This window comes from Podarcis erhardii (genome assembly GCF_964252035.2).
Source record: "Podarcis erhardii genome assembly, chromosome: 3".
Lineage (NCBI taxonomy): Eukaryota > Metazoa > Chordata > Lepidosauria > Squamata > Lacertidae > Podarcis > Podarcis erhardii.
In genome coordinates, this window is record NC_138507.1 from 66,369,968 (window position 1) to 66,396,021 (window position 26,054).

At 42.1% G+C, this 26,054-nt stretch overlaps 1 long non-coding RNA gene across 2 annotated transcripts in view; it reads right to left on the bottom strand.

Moving 5' to 3' along the window:
* Positions 1 to 303: 303 nt before the first annotated feature.
* LOC309337684 overlaps positions 304 to 26,054 on the bottom strand; it is a 30,581-nt gene continuing 4,830 nt past the window's right edge. Inside the window, exons 3-4 of one of the 2 annotated variants that reach the window (XR_014154483.1) lie at positions 17,762 to 17,826; positions 304 to 592 (exon numbers count right to left, since the gene is read on the bottom strand). This is a non-coding gene — a long non-coding RNA (uncharacterized lncRNA). Of the gene's footprint in view, positions 593 to 4,746; positions 5,111 to 17,761; positions 17,827 to 26,054 lie in introns of those variants that run through there. The other variant, XR_014154484.1, reaches the window with a different exon arrangement.

The following is a 26,054-nucleotide window of genomic DNA, read 5'->3' on the forward strand; positions in this document are numbered from 1 at the left end:
AGCACGTGAGCCTATGGAAAAGAAACCTGTACATTTTAAACTGATTTGGCAAGAACAGTTTTGAACACTCTTTGCATTGCTGATTTGCTTTTGGGAAGTAACACAATATAATATGGAGTGTCCTAAAAGGTATAAAAAGATAAAATAGTTAGGTATAAACAAAGGGGTAACACAGCAGCCTTACAATCTAATTAGCTGTTCCTTCTAAACATGTAGTAGTGTAAATAACTGGATTTTTAGAAAGACACTATAAATCTCCATTACTATGTTTGCTGAAGAAAACCAGAACTGGAAAAGGCTAAGAAATTTTTTCTTCCTTACAGTTTTGTGATATGAGGGAAAGTAGGAGCAAATGCACAGCACATCTTTGATTTTGCGTTTTGCTTTTAATTCTGTTTATTTACAAGGTAAAGAAATATATGCTCAGATACATGAACAAACATGGGATGGGAGGAATATAAGTAATATTGCAGCTTTACTTCAGAGTTTTCGTGAATGTGCACTTTTAATCCACGATCACGGGAACAGATGTAGAAAGTGGGATGAAATATGAACTGAGGGAGGGACATTGTTGATGAGTGCCACAAGGTTCCTGCATACAAAAAGGAATGTTTATTGTGTTTCTTTTGCAATGGTGGTATTTACAGGAGAAGTGACAAATCGGGAAGTGTCTGAATCAAAATTGTGACTCCTGATCTGTTGCTGGATGAAGATATTGACAAGTACTTCCTGACTTTGAGATCCTTGAGCAGCTTGCTTGCTCACTGGTTGCTGGTAGGGCTGAATAGCCACTCAGAATGAAAGGAGGCCCACAAAATGAATAGGCTCATTCTAAAGCCAGTGTAGCCAGATGCCCTTTTGGACCCTCAAATCTGAAATGCATGGAATGTGCTTAAATGTTTTTATGTACAAATGCAACTGGGACAACTTCTTGCGGTCCTACAATTACCTACTGGAATGCTCCTTCACCAGAAATATATTGATGTGATTTTTAATTCTGCAGCCCGAGGGGAAGAGGGAAATCATAGCTCTTTTTATGTTTCTGGGTGAGTAGTTTCAAGAGAATTTTTTAAATTATCAGTAGCTTTAAACGCCACATGACTGGTTCTTGCAATGGAATGTCTGATTCGGCAAAGAAAGTTTGCTTGCCCTTTTCAGAAATCTGTTCTCGATTTGCATTGCTTCATTCAAGTTTAACATAGCTGTTACGTTTAATGCCGCTCGTGGCAATTTAATATTCTACTATATGAACCATTGGAACATGCTAAAGCAGAAAAATATGCTCAGGCTTAACCATATAAATAAGTTAAATTCTTTATAAAAAAAGTATAAAGAATGCAGCAGAAAGCAGAATATGAACACCCTTACAATTTATAAACACACAGATCTATAAGGCCATGAGTGGAATGCAGGGGGCGGGGAGAAATCAAATGAGGAAGAGCTAAGAGAAGCAGCTATTTTGGGTTAAAAAAAAGACAATAAATAAAACAAGCTACAGGATATCTATTAGCTGAAAATTGAGATTGGCTACTGGTTTAAACTGAGAAGCCAGATCAAAAATTATTAGAACAACATAATTTTTGGAATTCTTCCCCCTGAAACACACTGGCAGTTAAGAACTGGAATGTGATGGAGAATCTGAGGAATATATTTCGGATGCTTTGTTTGATTTTGTTGAACTAACAGTAGCCAATTGGAGCAGGAAGGAGTCTCTTCCCATATAAACTTTCGTCATTCTCTGGAACATCAGTGAGGATCTATGATAGCTGCATGTTCAACTAGAGAGAGTGCTCAAAGAACTGTGGCTATTACTAATATTGTATAGTATTATTGCTGGCATCTGTCTTGAGAGACAATGGAGTGTGCCTCTGGGGGTGAAGCCAAACTATGTGTTAGCAGCACTGAAGTGACCTCCCGGGAACACAGGCCTAGGCAGTGTATATGGAGGTCCTGGGCTGGCCAGAAGCAAAGATTCTCTGCAAGAATATCAAGGGTGACTTTGTCAAAAGTCTTACTTTCAAAAGCCTTTTTTCAGAACAAAGGAGCCAGACTGCCAATGGGGATTATCAAGCTGCAAACACAGTACAGTGGTACCTCAGGTTACATACGCTTCAGGTTACATACGCTTCAGGTTACAGACTCCGCTAACCCAGAAATAGTGCTTCAGGTTAAGAACTTTGCTTCAGGATGAGAACAGAAATCAGGCTCCGGTGGCATGGCAGCAGCAGCAGGAGGCCCCATTAGCTAAAGTGGTGCTTCAGGTTAAGAACAGTTTCAGGTTAAGTACGGACCTCCAGAACAAATTAAGTACTTAACCTGTACAAATGTACAAATGGCGCCTGAAGATTACCACAGTTGGCAGCAAAGCGATGTCTTTCCTTCTCCCGACGCCTTCCAAGGTTACCAATACATACAACATTTGTTTTCTATCTTTTAAATTTAGTATCTTTTAAAGATTATCAACTAAGTTTGTTCTTTTAGTGGCTTTGTCTGGGATAATCATCTGGCTTTCCATTTACTGAAGCATTCACTTCCCTTTGTCCAAGCAAGCTAACAACACTTGGATACTGAAATAAAAAATTAAAGCTAAATGATTAATTGGCCGCTTGTTCATTGCAGCCAGGTTGACATTGCCCAAACACTGGAGAGACTTATAATGTGTGCCATTGGACTACAGGTGTGATATTTAGCCCTCCTGGAAATAGTGACTCAAAATGATATTTCTTCATGCTATTTTTTAAAAAAATTGTTTTGTCTTTGCACTCACTTATTTTTTATGTTAGCAATAAGGGTCACAGTAAAAATCCAGCGTCCTATTATGCTAAAATGAATGGCACTGTATTTTTATTTACACACATATACAGAACTTTACTGTGGTCCATAAACCCAAAATACACAGTACATTTTTTTTTTACATTGACACTGTTGTTTAATTGTATTTTTCTATTATTCCCTTGTATTCATGGATGCATATTTGTACTTACTTTCACACTGATTGGAAGCCACTTTTTGTCCTTCCCAAAAGAGGCTCCTGGGAGGCTGGAGGGACATTGCTGGAACAACTCTTGGGTTGGCGGAACTGGCTAAAATGTTTTAAAATGTTTTAAACAGTTCTAATTTTGGTTCCTTTGTTTTGTTTTTGTCAGGCTGATGTTGGTTAAATGTTTAGTTGGGGGTTGTGGTTATAACTGCAAACTATTTATTGTTGTTGTTGTTGTTGCTATTATTGGTTTCTATTGATTTATTGGTTTGTTTGTTGCTTGAATGGGATATTTTGATTATTAATGTTTGATGCTTTGTTGTGTTTTTATATATGTTGTAAGCCGCCCAGAGTGGCTGGGGAAACCCAGCAAGATGGGCGGGATATAAAATTTAAAAATATTATTTATTATTACTGAAATCTAGATACACTATGTCCACAGCAGTCTTCACAATGCTTTGCCTTTGAACTTCACAAGGACCATTTGACAGGCCACTCCTGAAGAAAAGAGGACTGAATAAAATGCCTCTTTGGTTTGATTTGACAAAGCAATTCAGTTTGCCTGAAAAGAAACCTCAGTCTATTAGGAAATAGAGTATCAGCTGATGAGATTGCCTTTTACACATGGTTTGTGGATTGCAATTTGAGGCAAAGCGTTTTCCCATTGTGTCCCTATGATTGTCAGCAATTTGAGAATTCACAGAAACCTCTCCATCTAAAGCAGTTATGAAAACACGCATCCTGGCAACCTTCACAATGGCTATACAGGTAATAGCAGAGAGCCCTGCAGCTCTCTGGAGAAATTTCGGTATGGACATAAACAATATTATTTGTTGAGATAATTGAGGGACGTTTGAATGAAAGAGTGCTGCTTTTAGTGTCAAACAACTTTCTCCTTTGGAAAATGGGCTTTACAGTCCAGTGTATTTCAAAAACCCATTTGACCAAAGGTAAGCGTGGAACAAAAAACACTTGACATTTTTATTCCATGACACTTCTTTGTTTTTATAAAGTGTGCGTCTGTATGTGTACATAAAGTACTGTATATGTAGAAAAGTAGGTAGATATCTACAAGTATACTCATGATCTTAACAAACTACTGAAGTAGAAGTCTGTACTAGAGAGGCTTGTTACTCCTCAAGTTCAAAGTAGTTTGCTTTATGATGCAGATGTTCTCAAAAGTTCATCCATATTCGCAAAGTGAAGCCAAACCCACACAGAGTGTCTCTCAGCAAGTTAACTGAAGTCTGCTGCTCAACAGCCAGTTTATATTTCTGTTTGTGTTTTAAGAAAACATCTTAAAATAACACAAAATTAGTTTTGAGCATTCCACTTATTCTTGGGACACTCAGGGTGACAGAACTGCCAGCCAGCTCCAGGATGAGGCTAGACCCACAATGTGTTTCTCTGAATGTTAAGTATGCTGTGTTCTGTGGGCCCACAAAAGCCAAAAGACACATGCTGTTCCTCTTCAAAGGCAAAACAGGAAGGATCCCACTGTATTGTTCAAGGGCCCTGGGAACCATCTTCTCTGTTCGAGCAGGAAGACTTTATGAAATAAATGCATCTGGAATGATGATTCCACTTTGTCATTTTTCCAGTCTAAAAGAGTTTCTGGAGCGTACAGAAGAGGATACGGGGTAAACAGCTTTTAAGATTCCTATACTACAAGGACTGCAAAAGTAACTTGAACAGTAAAACCAAAAGGAATTTGAATCAGGGCAAACAGCAAGATCCAAATTTATAGGCATAACTAGTTTCTATTTTATTAGGAAAACTGGTAAAACTAAGACTGAAGCATTTTATTTTCTAAAAATAAGACATGCTAGAGTTTCTTAAATATGCAAATACATTAATTTCCTTTCCTATAATTCCACTGATCTGTTTAAAGTATGTGGGTTCATACATAGTGTTCCCCTGCATACAGAAGCTTATTGAAGGATAAGTCCCAGGCATGCAAAGAAATGGTGGTAGAGCTATTTTTTCTTCCATTGTAGTGAATCGAGAAATCTGTGAGTGGTTGAGCATCAGTGTGTTGTAGTGCATGTGTTGCTCTGGATTGTCCTGATCATCAAATTCTACCATTTGTACGGTAATTTATTTTTTCCTCTTCTGTCAGTGCACAGGTACCTATAAAAAGAATGCATGGGAAGAGACAATCCAGACATAGTCTGAGCTATCTGTGGAGTTTGGGACAGATAGTGACTCAAAGTTCTACCTTATTTTCAGTTTTTAGCAACCTCAAGGAATGTCTGTTATGGAACAGAGATAGGTGATATTTTAGGAGATACATGGATGAAATGAAACAGTATTTGCATATTAAAATAAAAGTAATCAGTGCCACCCTTACTTAATTAGAGTAACATAAGCAAGAATCTTAAAGGAGGATGTTCATTTGTTTTTAAAAAAACCTCAACATATTTAAGCTTTACAGATTTGAAGGTTTTCATTATCTCTTGAGGAATTGAAATGGTCTTTTTTCTCAGATTATCAATATTCCCACTGTGTCATAAATTCACTAACTTTATGCCAAAATATAGCAGATTTGAACAATTATGTTTTAAGAATAGATGGCTACAACAACCATAAAAGGGGCAATTTGGGGATTGGCTGGTTTTTACTCTAATGGGGTAGCAAAAGTATTCACTCTGCCATTTGTTACAATAAAAGTTCTAGCCATCAGGGGCAGGGGAAAAAAACAATAATTTTATAGGCCTCATCCTTAATGACGCAGAGCATAAAATGAACCTGTTGGGCTTGACACTGCTCCTGTCATCTGACAGATTCCACTTGGATATGGGCAAAAGAAAACCTAGCAAAACACTCATTCCTAAATGGTATGGGCAGTTGCTTAATTTCCTGTCTGTCATACACAGGAAGAAAATTTATGTATTCTGTCTGGCCTGTCTTTCCCTCTTGGGAATCACAAGTTCAATGTGAATAAATGTTGCTACCTGGCAGAGGTATGCTTACTCAGTTCTGGTGTATGTTGATCAGCTTCCTGCTCTATGTGGCTCAGGACCTTGACGGCATGGCTATGATCTTGTCATTGAGATGGAGTACTTCTAGGAATTTGTTTTCTGTCTTTCTGTACCTGCTGGTTTCATAAATTACCCTCCAATGCCTCATTCCAGCCAGAAGCAGCCTGTCCTGTTTTGCTGCCTGAAGCAAAATGGGAAGGTTCTGCCATGTGTGCACCCCACCCCCCACCCCTCTTGCTAGCCAACTGGTGTGGCAACTTGTAGAGCAATGTCTCTTGCTTTTATTGGCTTATGACAGTTGCACTGTGTTTGGCCCTGCAAATGGCTGGCCTGCCCTCCAGCCTCAGAGATCGCCATGACTAGACTGGCTCTGGCAGATAGCTGCTAACTGATTGGAACCAGCACTGAGCTTGCTTCCTCCTGCAATAAGTTTGAGGCGTGCTGTGAGAGAACTTGGCTCTTGAGGTTGGCTACCACGGAGACAGTCTCCCAGAATGACCCAGCCTGACTGCACCATCCCTATCACCCCTATGTGACACAGTAAGAGCAATCTGGCACAGAACATCCTGGCTGGATCAAATGTCTTTGAGGCTAGCCAAGTGGGGCTGAAGCAAGATGTGCTTGTGGATCCCATGTTAGTGGCCTAAGCTTAACAGGCAGGAATTATTTGTAGCACATCTTCCTTTCATCTCTGCCCCCAGCTCCTTGCCCAGTGCCATGGATGCCTGCTGCACTGGGAGAGCTTTCCCTCGTCCTAGCCATCAGTCTCACCAGACATTATGACCCTACATTAACATGAAGAGTTATCTCCATCTCCACCATCTAGATGATGACTGAGTGCCTGGTTGATCAAGGCTATGTCGCATGTAGCCCAGCAACTGCTGAGAAATTGCTGGTGGTTGTCGGAGCAGTTGTGAGAGGCCTCTTTTCTGTGCAGGTATTGGGCATTGATTCCCAGCCCTGCAAGCACTGGAACTGGCCTCAACTCCTTTGCCCTCTGTCTGAGCCCACCATAAAGGATGCTGCTGCCGTCCCACACATAGGCAAGGAGAGAACAGCTACCTGTGCATATATGTGAGAGACCAGAGGTCTCCCACTTAGGACAAAAACTTGGTGGTGGTAGTGCTGCTACTGTGTGCTATTATTCCGAGCTAAATATATACAGCTAAACTCTGGCAGTACTAAAGGCCATATAGTAGCAAAAGACCACAAACTGCTGTCAAAGAACATATTTGGGAAGTAGTGTGATGGAAAATATCTATCCTTTGCCACAAAGAGAAAAATTAGACCAAACATAGTTCTCTGGAGTAGTTCCTCCTGAATTAAGTCACTGTTTTATTTGTAAGATGTCTGAGAGATACCAGCTGGAATAGCAATTTAATCCATGTTATCCAGTTCTGTATTGTATTTTAATTAATGCTATCCAGTAGTCCATTCTAGTGAAACTAGATTGCAGTAGCTAAAATCTATTGACTAGTTAAGGAAAATTGCTTTATGCATAACTATCTTGCACACAAATTCCACTTCCTTTGGTTTTTCCTTTTTAAAAGAAAGAAAGAAAAAGAACGAAAGAAAGAGAAAGAATAAGCAATTCACCATCAAGCTTTTTCCATATTTTCTGTGAAGTCACATTGGGAAGAAGTTTGATAGTGAGGGAAAATTGCAGAGTCTGGAGAGAGTGAGAGAGAGAGAGAGAGAGAGAGAGAGAGCGCAGCAGGGGGAGGGGGAGGCAGAAACAGAAGACATAAACCAGGACCCTGCCCTGAGGCACACAAAAAAGGTGAAGAGGGCAAGAGGTTCTAGGTGGAAAAAAATCTTTAAAGTTAAAAAGGATTCCCCTCTCTGAGGAGGCTGTTCTGAGTACACAGTGAATCAATACTGTACAGTGGTACCTCGGGTTAAGAACTTAATTCATTCCAGAGGTCTGTTCTTAACCTGAAACGGTTCTTAACCTGAAGCACCACTTTAGTTAATGGGGCCTCGCGCTGCCACCGCATGATTTCTGTTCTCATCCTGAAGCAAAGTTCTTAACCCGAGGTAATATTTCTGACTTAGTGGAGTCTGTAACCTGAAGCGTCTGTAACCTGAAGCGTCTGTAACCTGAAGCGTCTGTAACCCGAGGTACCACTGTATGTGTTGCCTCAGAGCAAGGATGGGGAAGCTGTGATCAGATGTGACTGTATTGGTCATGCTGGCTGAGGCTGATGGGAGTTGAAGTCCAACACCACCTGGATGGCTGCAGATTCCCCATTCTGCTCCGCCTTAGAGCATCTATTAATTGATGCTTTAATGTAGATGTTGTCACAACACACCACACATTTAAGGCACATGGCTTTCCTCAAAGAATCCTGAGAACAGTAGCTTAAGGATGCTGGGAACTGTAGCTCTGTGAGGGGTAAACTACAGTTCCTCTCTACAATACCATCTCATTTTGTAATGTTATAATCGGGTCACTATGATGTCATGCCATGATGTCCATGAAGGCTTCCCATGGTGCGCAAACTCTGAGCTTTCATTTTCTTAAAAAACAAAGTCAGTTCTAGTCCTCCTAGAAAGAAAGTGATGGGGCAAAATGTGAAGGTACTGTCTAAGAAAGCTATTTCTGTGGAATGAGAATTGTGCATATTTTTCCTGGTACTGAATAATGCCCCCTGTTTGTTATGAGAAAGCAATAGCATGTGTGTGTGTGTGTGTGTGTGTGTGTGTGAGAGAGAGAGAGAGAGAGAGAGAGAGGGAGGGAGAGAGACAAACAGACAGACTGACTGACAGACAGACATAATCAAGACCAGCAGGACATAGCTGACTTCCCATGGTAAGCATAAAGGTGTTGTAGATGGTTGTCTCTCTAATTTTGTGTTATGCCAGGCTCCCCATGGCAGCCATTTTAAGACTGGTACCTCGCAGCACTCGCTCAAAATTTGAAATGTGCTCACTAGTTCAAAAAAGTTGGGATCGCCAGCTATAAATACAGCATGCTTGTATCGTATGAGAGGTTTAAAAACATCCAATCACTTTCTACACTCCATATATATTATGTAAGCCCCGCCTGCAACCCCATCACCTTTTTTTCTAAACTAAAAATTTCTAACACTTTAGCATATTATTATACAGGAAGGGAATCCTGCTCTCTGGTCATTTTGCTTGCTCTTCCTGGCATCTTTTCTAGATAGACGATATTCTTTTGGAGATGGGGCCACCAAAGCAGTTTGCTTAGAATGTAAGTATGGCCACATCATAGACCTGTATAATGGCCATACTTATATTCTGGCAATTTTATTACATTCCTTACAATTGCTAGCATGGAATTTACCTTCTGCACCTTTTTCACACTGAGTTCACTATTTAACTGAGGCGTCCATATGATTGCAAGGTATTTTACATGGCTAGTCACTACCATTTCTGATTATGTTGTAAATATTCTAATAAGAAAGAAGCATGGAACAATGTCCAGGACAAGGTTCAGCAACATCTCACTCATCTAGGCCAATGCAGGGGGAGTTTGTACACATAGGCACACAAACACACACGCTTAACAGGAGCACAGGATGTAGTTTAGCCTATCATACCCTCTGTGCATCATTGGTAATAGCTGCTTGAACGAGAAACTGCCTAAATACCTTTCAAAAGCTTAGTAAGCTCTTAATTTCGGAGCTGCTTTTCCATTATGAGGATTAAGTAGTGATGAAGTCTCTGGTATGTGGTTGCTGAAAATTCTATGTGTCAGCATCGCCCCTGAGCCAGTGCCACCAACTGGACTCATCTACTTCAGCTCCGACTGGGCTAGGCGAGCTGGGTAGCACTTCCAGAGACCACCTTCTGCACAGGAACAGGTCAAAGTGCTGTGGACTCACAGCTTAGAGTTGTGAGCACCGGATTCACTTCCACAAGAAGACAGTCGTCGCACAGCAGAGTATAGCAGAGTACAGCAGAGCATAAATGACTTGGAGAGCAGCTCTGTAGAATATCTTCTTTATTCTATCTACAACTATAATATACAACTATATACAGAGCTAAATGAGGTCTAAACTAAAAAACTGAACTGCTCTGAGTGTCTGCGGCTGCTCTTAGCAGCAACCTTATCTATACACACAATCTCTAACACTCAGTCTCTCTCTCTCCGACACACTGACTGACTGACTGACTGATGTTAGGCTGGAGCGGAATAAGTAGAGAGCAGAATACCGCCCCTCCTCTCTGGAAAATCACCAGACTCATCAGCAGATTCTTGGATATGGGAGGGGTGAAATCTCCTCACTATGTACATCTGGAATTCCAAGTGTCAGTTAACCAAAGTCCACTGGAAACCCAAATGAAAGTGACTGAAACTTCTGGTATTATGGCATTACAGCAGGGGACTCATAGGAGTAGTACATGTGCATATGTATGTGTATATGTATATACAATTTTTAATTATGAATTTTGGGGGATCTTAGAGGTGTCACTAAAAAAAATATCAGGGGCTACATGTGACCCACAGGCCATGGATCAACTATCTCTAGTTTAGACTCTACAAGGCAATCTCCAGAATTGGAACTTTTAAGTATTCAAACTGAGTTCCAAGGGGGTTGGTAAGAATTAAACACATTTAGGTATTATGAGTTGCTACAATAATGATGACTATAATAACTACTTTAGCCTTAAGAGTTACTAATTTAAAACTGTGTATGCGTATGTGTTTCTAAAATGCTGGTATCCTGCCTTGAACCTTTTGGAAGAGGAGGGATATAAAGGCTTTCTTTTTTAAAAAAATATATGATGGGGGAAAATAATTAAGTTGCACTTGTGAATATTACATTAGTTCAAACATATGCTCTGTTGTCTACTCAGTGTAAGTAGTGCTGTCCTAAGGAAATGGAGCAAAGTGGAAGAGGGGTGCAGAAGGGAAAGGGGAAAGAAAATATTTCAAAAGCAAGGCTCAAGGCCTCTTTCCCAAGTTCCTGATGCTTGTGAGCTGTACCACCCATGAAGCTTATGCCCTGAGAAGAGGCGTGTCCTAGACTGTTTAGCTTGTAGGGTGCTTTCCCCAGGCACAGCACATTCCTTAGCTCAGCTCCCTCTTGCCTGTTTTGACTGAATGCCAGAGCTTTCTGATCTTATCTGCAGTTATCTGCTTTCCTCAAAACAAGGTTCAGAACCCTGCCATTATTTTACATGAAAGGGACTGCATTAATCTGATTGGCATCTTAGACAGAGTTTACTATTTATTTATTTATTTATTTATTTCACACTGAGCCAGGGCTCTGTTCCCCACCCCCCTTGGTTTTAGGATGCCCAAAGGAAGTTCAAATCTCTTTAGATTTCCCTTTGACCTAAAAAGAAAAGAAGTTATTCTTAGCAAGTAAACTCTGTCACTCTTGTCAGGGTTGTGAAGTACCCATAAGCAACAGATTAGAAACACTTTAGGGTTATCAAGACAAGATTCCCCTCCGTTCATTAGAGAACTCCAAACAAGGGGTGGTATTCAACTAAATTTTACTCAGAGGAGACCCATCAAAATGAATGAGCATGGGTTAGATCTATTAATTCCATTGGGTTTACTCTGAGTATCTGAAAGCCACCCAAGCTATGTAGCATATGCGGATGAATTCACACATGCAATCTGAGATTGAATTTGTGTGGTACTCCTCAAAATACAGGCAGGCCTGTACCTGGATACAGCGTTGCTTAAAATTGCATTGCTTAAAATTAACACATAGTGGGCAACAGCACGCAGAAGCCCACAACTGTGTGTGAAAACCCACCTATCTACTCACTTGGTATAACTACTTTAACATTTTACTGTGGAACTTACACCTGACCATGAGCTTGAATGTTTAGAAACACAAAGGTCATCGCCCAAAAGAGAAGTGCTGTAAAATGTTATCTGCATGTAAGCAGTGCAACATGTATGAGGAAGAGCAGGATCAAGCCATCCTCCTCCTATTTTCTACCCAAGAACATTAAGCGTAGCATCAGCATGATGACTTCCCACAGTGGTTTAACAAACAGCCCACTTTCCAGGGAACTCTGGGAATTGCTGTTTTGCAAGGGGAACAGGGGTCTCTGCACCATTAACAAAATACAGTTCCCAGGATTTCTTGGGGGAAAGCCATGGCTATTTAAACTCTTCCAATAGTGCTTTGAATGTGTGGTGAAGATGAACCTGCACAAGAAGAAAGCTTGCAAAAGTGGATTCCTTTATCATGTGCATGATTTGTGCTCATGTAGGCTCTGGGCCACTGTTATGCTGAATGCACATAGGCGCAACTGGGAGCAGAGATGTGGTTGAAGGGAAAAGGATTAATAACCCTCAGCATAGCTACCTCTCCACACCCCCTCCCCCAGTTTACTTGTCAATTGCACCAGCCATGCCTGGGCCTCAATTTCTGGCTTCCCCTCCCTGCTGTCTGGCACTGTGCAAGAGCCAGGTGTCCTTCAGAGAGAGGCGTTCTGGGCAGGGTGGCCAATGAGACTGCCTGTGTTTAAATGTCTTGAATGGGTGCATGGTTGTGTCAACCAGAGAGATAAGGGGCCTGGAGGTGCAAATTTGTCAGCTGCCTCATTTTGCTTCATGACAGAGCCAGCCCTGAGCCCTGCTACTCCGTGTTGCTCTCTGCCCTAAATCTTCCCCTTGCCAAAGCAGCTTTCCCCCCAAAAAAGAGCTGTCGGATTTTGGTTACAAGCAAAAGGATGTAGCTTGCAGTCAAATGCTCACATGCTGAAGCACACGACACACAGCTATCATACAGCAACTGCATCCAGAAGCGGATCACAATTCAGAGTCAACAGAAATGGCTCTCCAGTTTTCCATGCCTGGCAGTGCTGGCTTGCACGTGCAATGATATTTTTTAATAGGCTTTCTATTCTGCCAACATTTCCTTTTCATCCATCTCCTACAAAATCTGATATGGGGACATTACGAGAAAATGGCTCTCCCTCGGTAAGAAAAGTCACTTGCGTGGATTTTCTCTTATGCAGGTTTAATCAGATTGGCTAACACAAACAGTGAGACCGTAATTCTTTTCTATAATAATTCAATAATGCAAAATTCTTTTTTAAGGGGAGGAGAGAAGCAGAGCCAAGTATATACTTGAACTTTTGCTTTGTAGAGTACTGGTGACCTTGGTGTAAAATTGAATATTCTGGAACTCCGAATCACAGTGGAACACTTTATGTCGTCCTCACTCAGATTCACCTCCTCACTTTCTCTCTCTGTCTCTCTCTCTTTGTGGGTAAGAAGTGGGTGCCAAGTAGAATTAATGCCACTCAAAGTACAGGGAAGTGGGGGCAGAAAATGTTTGAAGGGAAACAGATGTAAAGCTACTCTCCTCTATAGCCCAGCCATTCCCCCTTCACTTTGAGTGGCATCCTCTCTTTAAAATAAAGGAGATACGAGAGTGAGAACTACACACACTGTATCAGTTTCACAGGGGTCTGGCAAAGAATGCAAAGTTTCTAGACAAAAAAAAAGGTCTGTAAACATTAAGGGGCGAGGAGGTACTATTTACAGGCTCAGCACATTGTCTTGCAACATGTTATTTTGCACACAGTGCAAGAGCAAGCAGCATGAAAACGGTTTTTATGAATGGATCCATTTGCATTAGACTCCTGCTGACTGGAGATACAAGCATGTTGCAGAACAGGATATGCAAGTCTTTTCCTAATGTCAACACTCAGGAGTTTTGATTGGCTAAACTGTCAGATTCCAATTCCTCCTTGGTTAAATCCTCACAGTTATTTTTGCTTTGGGGGTTTATCTAAATTCCAAATAATAGACTTTCTGCACTACAGCTACTGGCTATTTTGCTAAAGCTGAATATCTATTTATATTGCAGCGAAAGATTCCAGGGAATATTTCACGTTCAAATATGACATGGGGGAGAAAAATTGAATGGTTAACTGCTAACTAGAGAAAGAAGACTTGATGAAAAGGTACATGCATTTTTACTGCTGCTGCCTTACTACTTCCTTAGTCTATAAAGCTCTTCACTTAAGGCAGGAGGGAACCTCTGGCCTGGAAGCCAAATGCGGCCCTCTATGCCTCTCATAGGTGCCAACTCCCTGGGGCCCTGGGTGCTAGAGGACCCACCAAATTCCCCATGAAGGGGCCAGGCACCCACAAATTTCGGTGCCAGGGGCATGCACGTTGCATGGCCCCCACGGCCTTGGGCACTCACAGTCGCAGAGCCAAGCTGGCACCCAACACCTGTCTATCTGGCCCCTGGAACTCTCCCAGGCCATACAACTCACTAGAGCTGTTTTTGCCTCATATGTTTTTGCCTGGCTGGAACTTGTCCTTGAACTCTGATAATGCCTCTTGCTTGCCTGGATGGAGGATAGAGAGAGTGGAGTGCATGTATAAAAGGTAAAATTTACATGTGCTGCTCCACCCACTTTTGCCTCTAGCCCCACCCACTACTAGCAAAGTGCCCTTGGAGAGTTACCTGGAAAGCAGTGTGTCCCTCAGGCTGAAAAAGGGTTTTCCCCAGCTTAAAAATATGCCCTCTGCCAGCAACTATTTTCCTGTTTTATTTACCCCTTGATGTCCTGGTGCTACTCATGGAAGGTGTGCTTCTTCTTTCCAGGCTATTATTTGAGTCAGCTTAATGATTTACCTTTTTTAAGCAAAACTGAATATTCACACAGTGCATTTCCCTCCCCTGGTTTTAAAAATAGAAAGAAAATAAAAGAAAGTCCTCATACTACAGGACAGGGACCCATACAACAGAATTAATACTGAGAAGGTACTCTTGAGACAAGAAATTAAGTTTATACATCTTCATAATACAGTCACACCCCATAGGTTGAATACTTCTTTTGATTTGGGCTGTTTCTTGTAGTACCTCTTTAAGAAACCCTCGGTGTTTCACAGCCTCTACTCATAAATGTCCCCTAGTGGGCTTCCTCTGTTTTCCGCTAGCCAGCACACAGCAGTTGCCTCTGCCTGTACCCAATGTGGGACCTTGTTAACTTCACAGGGTGAGTTAGCCTGCTCACGGTCTGGAAAAGTTTACACTATTATTGCTTGGCTTGGGCTGCTACCATTTTCTTTTATATTGTCAGCTGAATAAGAAGTTTCTCTTGGAAACTGGGATCACCGGGCTCCAGCCCTGTTTGCTACAGCTGCTCTGCCATCTCCCTTGCGTCAAAGATAATGAAAATATATCATAAATTCTAATACTGTACTCATTTTGATGGTTCTGGAGTACCGCTTGCATGTACTGTATGCCTTGTAATAGCGGGTACATTGTGACAAATACATTCGTTGTACTTTGCTTGCCATATTTTGTGTCTTTGTATGCTGGCCTGAACCTGTTTATTCTGTTTGTGTATGTTCCTATACAGTCGGTTCCTTATTTATGTGCTATAAGAGAACCTAGCAAAGAAGGGTCGGTCATTTTGATTACGTCACAGCTGAGGATATATTTTCATTTTATTCTTTTTTTTAGTTTGCATATATAAGCAAACAAATATTTTGAATTTCCGATGATTTCCTATAAATACAACAGATGTAAACTAGAACACAGATGGAATCTGAATAATTACATTTCAGTTTTCACATCTTAGGCTTTGCATCTGAATGTATTGTTATTTAGTCGTTTAGTCGTGTCCGACTCTTCGTGACCCCATGGACCAGAGCACGCCAGGCCCTCCTGTCTTTCACTGCCTCCCACAGTTTGGTCAGACTCATGTTTGTATATCATGAATGTATATCAAGGTTCTTTTTCTAACACAGACTTTTCTCAATAGTATTTATTTTTAGTTCCTTGTATACATAGGTAATGCTGGCACTAAGGTCCATTTGCCTCTCTCAGAAAAATGAAAGAAAATATACCCAATATAAAAACCCTTTCTGTATCCGCCTTTTGATCAAACACACCTTTCTTCTTACACTAGCAGAACCTTTCACTTGCTCTCAGTCACAAGTGCATATAGAAAGGCTTTGTGGGATTCTGAACATCATTCTGCTTGACAGAAAGTGGTAACCATCAAAATATTATAGCCAAGAGATGGAACAGTTGGCCAATTCAACTACAAAGTACAATCTTATACACAATTACCAGTTGAGAGTAACTCTCATTAAACCAAATGTCAGATACTGGAACAAAGTCCTTTTCTGGCTCTATAAGTTGTATAATGGACTTTGTATAGGCTTACCTTATGACCACTCACCCTAAGTACCCAAATATGTCTCAGACATTTGGGATATAATACCCAAGGAGCATCAGCTGGGCTTTTTTTTAAATGACGCAGCAGGCACTAATCACTTGGTATGGAGGGAGATAATTAACCTTGCCTACAAATTGAATGTGTGCTTCTAGCCCACTCACAAGGCAGTTAATAGAAGTTCTGTTTATTTTATTTGCTAAGCTCAAATACCTTAAAGGTAAAGGTAAAGGGACCCCTGACCATTGGGTCCAGTTGTGACCGACCCTGGGGTTGCGGTGCTCATCTCACTTTATTGGCCGAGGGAGCCGGCGTACAGCTGACAGGTCATGTGGCCAGCATGACTAAGCCACTTCTGGTGAACCAGAGAAGCACATGGAAATACTGTTTACCTTCCCGCCGGAGCGGTACCTATTTATCTACTTGCACTTTGATGTGCTTTCGAACTGCTAGGTTGGCAGGAGCAGGGACCGAGCAACAGGAGCTCACCCCGTCGCAGGGATTCGAACTGCCGACCTTCTGATCAACAAGTCCTAGGCTCTGTGGTTTAACCCACAGCGCCACCCGCGTCCCAGTAAATACCTTACTGAACATCAAAATCCCTCTAAACTACTCATCAACACTTGTTGATGCTCTATAATAATTGAAGGATTGTTTTGCATTTGCTACACTTGTGGTTTCATTTAAGAATCAGCAGAGGATTTTGGGGGGGGGGGGTTACATTTTATTCTATATTTTACTTCCAAGAGCAGAAAGATCTGAAATTTCTAATTCGGTTCATGGCTTATATTGCATGGTGTACATAAATGAACATTGGCAGCCTAAATCTGTAGTTAGAACTATTTGAAAAATTTGTATAGGCTGAAATAGGAACTTCAGAACATTCCGTCAGCATCTGGCATCTTCCTTGGGAGTGTCATGAAGTGTGATTGCCTTAAGGACTTGGCAAGCAATTCCACGGCCCCAGCGTACTTTATGGCATGTGTAGGAGCCTGAGAACAAGTTAATTATTCAGCATCTGTATAGTGATCCCTAGCAAAAGTCTTTAAGGCATATTTTCTCCTGCTTTTCTCCATGTGTTGGTCAATCTTTCCACAAGCCTAAATAATCTTATGGTTTAAAACACGAACATTTCTGTGTGTGTGTCTGTGATATCATATCTAACTTACCTTCCAGGCTTATTTTTTTAATCTCTCCTGACTGAATCTAATTCTGAAATTCCCAGACTCAATCTATTTCTGTATTTTCTCGTGATTTCTGTGACTGCCATGGAATTACCCTCTGTCTAAAAGCTTTGGTTTTGGTTTTCACCTCCCCAATGAAAGATATCCTCGGGAAATTCCATTAGCTCTTGTTTCAGTTTGTACCAAATGTTTGACTTATCATGGAACATCCATCGCCTACCCAATAAATCTGGGCTGCCTCAGAGTAGCATAAAGACCTAGATTTACTAACCCTCTTTTGTAATTTGGCAGTGCATCTACATTTTATTGTTGATGCTTTACTCTTCGGGCATTATCCAGCCCATTCAATAATGCTTATTATTTTTGCCACCTTCTTAATTCTCTGTAAGCAACTTTGCCTCTAAATATCATAGTTACATTTCTGAATGACCAGATTTAGCTTCCAGCATCTCCAATTAAAAAGGTTTTACCTCGTCCATCCTTCCAAGTACTTTTGACTGAGTCATTCTCCCAGAGGCAGTTGGCAGAAGAGTTGCTAGAAAGTGAGAAGGATCAGTTATTAAGTGCTGAGTCTTTTGCCTGACACTCAGAGATCCACTGCCAATCAGACATTTAGCTGGCCTAAGACACTTTGCTGCCTGAAGCAAGAGGTGACATGATGCCCAACCCCATTCCACGTACAGAAGACAACTGGACTGAAAGTGTAACTTCAGTACTGGTGACAATACAGTATCCACCACATAATGGGGAACAGACAACTTTAGGAGGCACAGAGTACACCATATGATGGCACTCACAGCTCTACCATCCAACACTTCCCCATTGTCCCCCTTTAGCATTGCTACCTGAAGCTGCTGCCTCTGTCTGCCTAAGGTGCATACACACCATGCATTTAAAGCACATCCCCGCTACCATGCCCCAAAGACACTGGACACTGTACTATAATATGGTAAGTGTTCTGGGAACTATAGTTCTGTGAGGGGTAAACTACAGCTGGTTACTATGAGAATCTGCTTATTTCCCTCCCCTTCCCCCTCCCCTCAATCCCTTTTGTGTTGCGACTTTTAGAAAGCAGCCTCCAGGCAGGGACTGTCTTGCTTTTAAAAAGATCTTATGTAACCTGCTCTGGGAGCCTTTTTGGCTGCAGTGGAGTAAAAGGAATAAGAATTAAACATGTTAAAATGTGAACAAACTCACCCTGTGCACAAAGCAACTTTGATAACGTATGCCAAGTAGAAAGTGAGAGAGTAATTAATGCAAAATACCGTATTTTTCCGTTTATAAGGCCCCCCCCCCCCTTTGTATAAGACGCCTCAGCACTACCCGTGTATAGGACAAGCCCCAATTTTAAACCTAATTTTTTGGTAAAAAAACCCCCTAGTCTTATACATGGAAAAATACGGTATATTGTCTGCCCGCAAGGCCAACATTATTAGGATTTTAATAATATCAAGAGAAAAACTTACACTTTTACATGTAATGATTTGTAGTTAAGATATATGTGGCCAAGGAGCTTTGCAGAATTTCAAAAGACCTAGTTTGGCCTGTTGACATTTCAGTACCAATAGCACAGCTGAGTACAGAACAGGGAGGTCCTTGTACAAATGGACCCTCTAGTGAAATGTTTATGAGTGACCTGCATAACATTGTGTGGTTAAATCCAGACATTGCATGCTGTGTGAGTTAAGGTTTGAAAAGGTGATCTTATCAGTGAGATAATTCTAATGTGACACAGATTATTTTGGATTTCCTCTAAAGCATACATGTGCATTTCATTACCTGAAGATTTTCAACATTACAATTACCAGATTTCAACAGCAAAAATAATTTGTGATATTTTGGGTTCTGCTATTGTGTTACACATTTTTCTATACTATGTGGAAAGCAAAAACTGTTACTTAAATAGCTTGGGGTATCTAGATGAAAGACCCAGCAAGCTAGCTAGCCATGACTGAAAATGCATTTTTAAAAAACACATTGAACCATCGTACGGAGGGAGTCCTACCTATGTACATCCATACTTATCCCTTCAGACTAAAACAGAAAACACTGACAGTCTGGGATGGCGCAAATATTTTTTCCCCTTTTGCGCTAAAAATAATACTCAATAACTTATGTTACATAAAATGTCTGTTTGAGAGTACCAGTGAAGGCCTTCACGGACACTGGTTTGGTGGCCCCCACTTTTACGGAGCTCCATCCACGGACTTGAAACATGGAGCAGAAGAAGTGAAGAGTGGAAACAAACTAAAATGCTAGACAATTCATTTTCTGTAATCAAGTTTCAGAGGTATGCTCTCAGTTAACAGCATATACTAATAACCTGGGGCCTCCTCAACAGTATACTATACATACATACTTATAAATCCACTACTGGACAAGATAATGCCATACTTGTGAAGGAGAATAAGTTAATGTTGTACATAAAGCTGCAAGCTGAATGGAAGAATAACATGTGGTGGGTGAAAGATTTAGCTTTTCTGCTAAATTCTTCAAAGCAGTTAATGGACATAGGTTGTTGGTTGATTAGCAATATACTGTATACCCAATGCCAGCGTTTCCTGGGATAGCTCTGTCGGTAGAGCAAGGGATGGCAAACTAAGGCCCCCGGGCCAGATCAGGCCCACCTGGCTCCTAAATCCGGTCTGCGCCATGAAGCCAGAACCTGCTGCGAAGCCGAGACTCCTGGTGATTGCAACGGGAGGAAGAGGCCGGGTGGTGGCGGCTCTGCCAATCAAATGCCGCGCCTGGTTTACCTCAGCACGGCGCAGGGACGTCTCTGCCAATCAAATGCCACGCCTGAATTACCTCAGCGGCATTTGATTAATAGAGCCGCCGCCACTGCTCGGCCTCTTCCTCCCGCCGCTGCCACCCTGGTGCTCCTGTGGGCTAGAGAGTGGAGCGGACGAGCTCGCTCTGCCTACCTGCTTCACAAGAAGCAGCAGCAGCAGTGGTGGTGGTGGCAGCCCCTTTGAAGGTAAGCCCAGCGCCTTCTTTCTCTAGGCAGTGAGGAAGCCCGTTTCGCACCACCAGCCCTTCGGCGAATGAGGCAGGCGGCAAACCAAGAAGGCGACTGGGGCTGGGGGTGGGTGGGGAGGACTACTTGCCCCCCCCTAGCAGTGTGCATAGGAATTCATCATAGATAGATAGATAGATAGATAGATAGATAGATAGATAGATAGATAGATATAGGTCTGAGGGACAGTGGACCGGCCCACTGCGGAAAAAATTTGCTGACCCCTGCAGTCGAGCATGAGACTCTCAATCTCAGGGTGATGTGTTCAAACCCCATGTTGGGCAAAAGATTCCTGCATTGTAGGAGGTTGCACTAAATGACCCTTGCTGCCCTTTCCAACTCTACAACTCTATGATTCGATTATAATGCCATAAATTATGTCTCCCAGAATGCTATTGAACAACATCAAGCTCAGTTTGCATCCACATCTTAGATATGAAAGCAGAGGCAATCAAACTGAGCTCTGTTTCTTACCAAGATGAGATATTATTGACATGTGAAATCTTGTTACAATCATGGAAATAAATGCAAGGTAAATTTGGAGTATTATCCTAGAAACTGTTGCTTAATTTTTGTATGATTTATAGCTCCATTCAACCACTGTGGAAGCACCATTCATTCAAGTTTCTAGATTATTCTCCCACCCACTGCATTTTTTAAAAAACAGGTAATTGACAAGCTATTAGAATTATGGAGGGTACTGTTGCTTTATGGCATAAAGGGATTAAACAAACAGATCATTAAACGCCAGGTCTGCAGATTGGAAACATCCTATAACATTTTGCAAGACTTTATGTTTCTGAGCAATTGCTTCTAATTCACTTTTCAAATTTAACGTGCAGCTTTAGAGAATCAGCTTTGCAGTATCACACTGTGCACATTTAGGGCTGTGGAAAGGTTTGTCTTCTGTCTGCATCTTGTGTTTGCTTGGCTGCATTGTAGTGTATGAATTGCTTATATTAATGTAAGATATTAGCGCTGCTTAGTTATTTTTTAATCACTTTTTAACTAAATTGTTATACAGAATGCTTTTTTCTGATATTGACTACAGTATTTTTCCTTATGGTGTTAGCTGCTTAGGTCTTCTTTTAATGTAATTTGCAGTGTTTATTCTCTGCTTTCAATGCAAAGAGGAACAAAAATAGAAAGCAATCTGTACATACAACAAAATATAAACACACATCCCTCCTATGAAAAGTGGTGCCATAAAAATGTGGATCAAATTAAAAGTGACATTATAAAGTATTTGTATTTACTGTATTGTATATCTACCTTGGGTCCCCAGATGTTTTTGGCCTACAACTCCCATGATCCCTAGCTCACAGGACCAGTGGTCAGGGATGATGGGAGTTGTAGGCCAAAAACATATGGGGACCCAAGGTTGAGAAAGGCTGACACCAATGAGGGAATTTCCCTTCAAAACAATACTAGCTTCAGAAGAGATGTTTTCCTCAGGACTGCAGTAGAGGACAGGGAGGACTTTTTCCTTTCCACACCTACTCTGATCCTATTAATTATCAACCCACCCCAGCTGATGCTATTTGCATTTTTTAAAACATGCAACATTAGATTCAGATATGCATTCAGTGAAATATATAGTTTAAACTATTCTGGAAGGCCTCCAGAGTTGTAGAAGCCGCTGCATTTTTAGGCGACCTGTTTCAATGTTCAGCATTACGTATATAGTAAAAAGTTTCTTCCTAACATCAAGACAAACTCATTTGATTTGCCATTTGAACTTTTATCTCTTCTCTTGACTATGCTATGTAAGGAGAAGAAGAGATTCTTATCCTCCCCATGGCAACCCTTCATGATTTGTGAGTCTCCTTAGGCTTGTTTGGAGTAGTTTTTAATGGGATTTGTAGATAATGAACAGGAGAGTTGTGTTACCATTCCTGCAGGATTTTTTAAAATAGTACCGTAATTGCTTATGCTTGCTTGGAAAAGTGCGATAAATCACAAGGCCCATATTAAAAAGATCACATTTTAAAATAAAACATGAAGCATATAGGACTCAAATATAAAAAATTGCACACAATTTTATATGTGCATATAATGTGTGTGAATAGTTTTCATTTTACATCAGTTTTTCATAAGAAGAGAAGCAGCTAATATGTGAATAAAGATATGCATATCCCCCCTCTGGCTACTAGCCTGAGAGGTTCTTATTCTGTCTAGATTTCTTGGACCTTTTTCCTCAAGCAAAATTCAGCAGCAACATAGGGATGTGTGGACCCCATTTCTTAGGTTGCTTCCAGCCGAACCCTTTAACAAAAAGGACCACATTGCATCAAAGCAAGTGCTATCCCACACTTTCCAGTGCATTTTCTGGTCACTTTCCTCATCGCAAGATGCCTGATCTTTGGGGAAAATAGGTTTGCTTTGCAAGAGCTCCAGTTCAACTTTGATTCCGCAGCCTGAATTTGCCAGGATGTGACTGAATCTCATGCAAAAATAGTGAAGGTCTGGAAGCTCTCTTAAGAGTGCAACGAGGTGAGCTATGGGACATCTGAGATCAGGATCTTATTATTGTTTTTAAAAGTTAAAAGCAGCCACTGGTATGTATGTGTGTATGGGGGTAAGGGTCAGTTTGGGGCTGCACTATTTTCCCAATATAAATCAGCTATTTGTTTAGCCAGGGAAATCATAATGGTACCTATATCTTTCAGGTGGTCAATGATTTTGGCTTATAATTCTACATAACCTATATAAGCCCCAGCAGATAAATATGCATAGGATTGTGCTAAAACCTCTGAAAACTCCTTCCTCCCTTGGCACCATAGTTTTCCTTTCTGGCTCCTTTTAGCTTTTTAATTGTGGGATATTCTTGATGCATGGATCTCGCACATCATGTCTAGATCAACTCTTATTAAAACTCCCCCAATCCTTGAACTATTATTATTTTTTAAATGTAGTACCCAAACAAGAACCTACAAAATTCCCTTTCTTGGTTTGGATAGAATTCAGTGACAAGTCTCCCTCTGTATTCCCTGTTTCTGCGGCTGTTGATTTTGGCAACCTACTGATCAGTGAAGTTATTTGTTCTCTAATTTCCCAAAACCTGTGTGTTTTGCTCTTTACTTTGCCTACTGCAGAGCTTCTCAAACCGTGGGTAACAATGTGTTTCTGGGTGGGTTGCACAACACACACACACATTTTGAGGGACTTTTACGAGGCTCACAGCACACCATTCTTGTCAGTGTGGTGTGATGTGATGTGTTAGTGTGATGACTTAAAGTCTCCCTCCCTCCCTCCCTAATTATGCTTTAATTCAACTCAAATACATGTCGCCTATATCTATATTTACACAGAAAAACAAAAGATTCATAGCTAACTACTGGTGTGATATTTTTGTGCTTCCTGTTATAGAGAGAGGTATGGCTTGAAAGGTGGTGTCAGGCTGTGTACACACTCCCATTTAGTCTGCATACAGCGTACTCCCCACAGCTGGTTTTGCATGGCATTAACCACAATCCATATCTATCCTGTATCTATTCTGTGATTTCTTATTTAACAGTGTTCTCCCCAAACCAGCTTTGATCCAAACTGAGACAAAGAAGAACTTAGCTGCATTTTAAGCCAGCAATGTGCAGTGCGTTAGATTAAAATTGGCCCAAAAAGGACTGAATAGGTTGGCCCCACTTTTAAAAGTCTGAGATGCATTGGTCCATTGTAATTTTTCCAAAAAAGAAAGAGAAGAAACTATCAAACCATCTATTTTACCTTTCTGTATTTTCACTTTTACAAAGTTCAGGCTGAAGATTCCCCCAGCAAACAGTTTCAATAGATGTATAATGCTGACTCTGCAGTTGCAAAACATAGGGACTTTCTCTGTTTTTAAAATCTTCATTGTTTTATATTTGAGGTGTCTGAGTTTTTGATAGGAGTGGCTGGCTGTATTTTTATTAAATGTTTCTAATGTTGTTTCAGCTGCTTATGTGAAAACATTAAGCATTCTCATCATTAATGAACATAATTTAGTAGCTCTGTACATGGCAGAAATTCCATTCTGGTCTCTTTGAATATATCAAATGCTTGGTTTAAGCATCAGTTACTGTGTTTTAAACTACTGTACTAGTTGGACACTGGGTGCAGAATTAGTCCCTTATTTTCATATGGAACCTAACATAGAGCATTAGGCGTGTGTGTGGCTTTTTAAAAAAGCCAGAGCCTGCATGGAAAGCGTCGTAAATAATTTAGCAGAAGTGAATGCTGAAATTAGTTAAGGCTCCACATTGCTTGGCTCCAAATAGTCTAATTGTAGCAAGATATGTAGAAGTGCCCTTTGGAGGAAGCCCAGCTTTCACCACCATCACAACCCTCCCCCACACCCCAAAAGGACAACGATGTGCTCTTTTCACCGTGTATGTACAGCACATGATCCCTGGGATTTTAATTTACTTAGTTCTTGTAACTGTAGCAAGTAGAACAAGCAGACTGAGCCAAGGGCTCTAGGAGACAAGATAATGAATGAGATACGTTTTGTGCATTGCAGGCAAGAATTTTGGATGGCAAAAAGGAAGCTAGCTGTATTTCTATTATCTTGCAAAACTGTTGGCTCATCATTCAGTAAAGTGGTTGCTATATTTAGCAATGTTCCTATGGCCTGAACCTGTTGGAGACTCAGAATCAGCTCCGACAATACACAAATGCAACCTACTTTCCAATTATTTCCCTTGCTTTTGGAGTAGGGATTGATTTTGCTCTGCACCCACACCCACTCCTTCAAAAAACAAACATCACTACCATAAAGATAACGATGATGGTGCTAAAGCCTTTCCTCACATTAAAACACTGGATTATTCTAGCTCTTGGGGGCCTTATCTCTTCTCATACAGCAGTGGTCACTAAGCTTTCTATATGTTCAGATTTTTTATTTATTTTACTAATTCAGAAGATTCTGTATCTCAGTGTTTCCCAACCGGTGTTCCGTGGCACACTAGGAGCGCAAGGCTTGCGGGCAGCAGCCTGCAGCGCGGAGCACGGGGCGCCCTCCGGAGGACGCCCCGCGCTCCACGCAGGTGTCCGCAAGCCTTGCGCACCCGGGGGATCTCCCCCCGGGAGCGCAAGGCTTGCGGGCAGCAGCCTGCAGCGCGGAGCACGGGGCGCCCTCCGGAGGACGCCCCGTGCTCCGCGCTGGTGTCCGCAAGCCTTGCGCACCCGGGGGATCTCCCCCCGGGAGCGCAAGGCTTGCCGGCAGCAGCCTGCAGCGCGGAGCACGGGGCGCCCTCCGGAGGACGCCCCGTGCTCCGCGCTGGTGTCCGCAAGCCTTGCGCACCCGGGGGATCTCCCCCCGGGAGCGCAAGGCTTGCCGGCAGCAGCCTGCAGCGCGGAGCACGGGGCGCCCTCCGGAGGACGCCCCGTGCTCCGCGCTGGTGTCCGCAAGCCTTGCGCACCCGGGGGATCTCCCCCCGGGAGCACAAGGCTTGTGGGCAGCAGCCTGCAGCGCGGAGCACGGGGCGCCCTTCGGAGGACGCCCCGTGCTCCGCGCTGGTGTTGGCAAGCCTTGCGCACCCGGGGGATCTCCCCCCGGGAGCGCAAGGCTTGCGGGCAGCAGCCTGCAGCGCGGAGCACGGGGCGCCCTCCGGAGGACGCCCCGTGCTCCGCGCTGGTGTTGGCCAGCCTTGCGCACCCGGGGGATCTCCCCCCGGGAGCGCAAGGCTTGCGGGCGGCAGCTGGCAGCGCGGAGCACGGGGCACCCTTCGGAGGACGCCCCGTGCTCCGCGCTGGTGTTGGCCAGCCTTGCG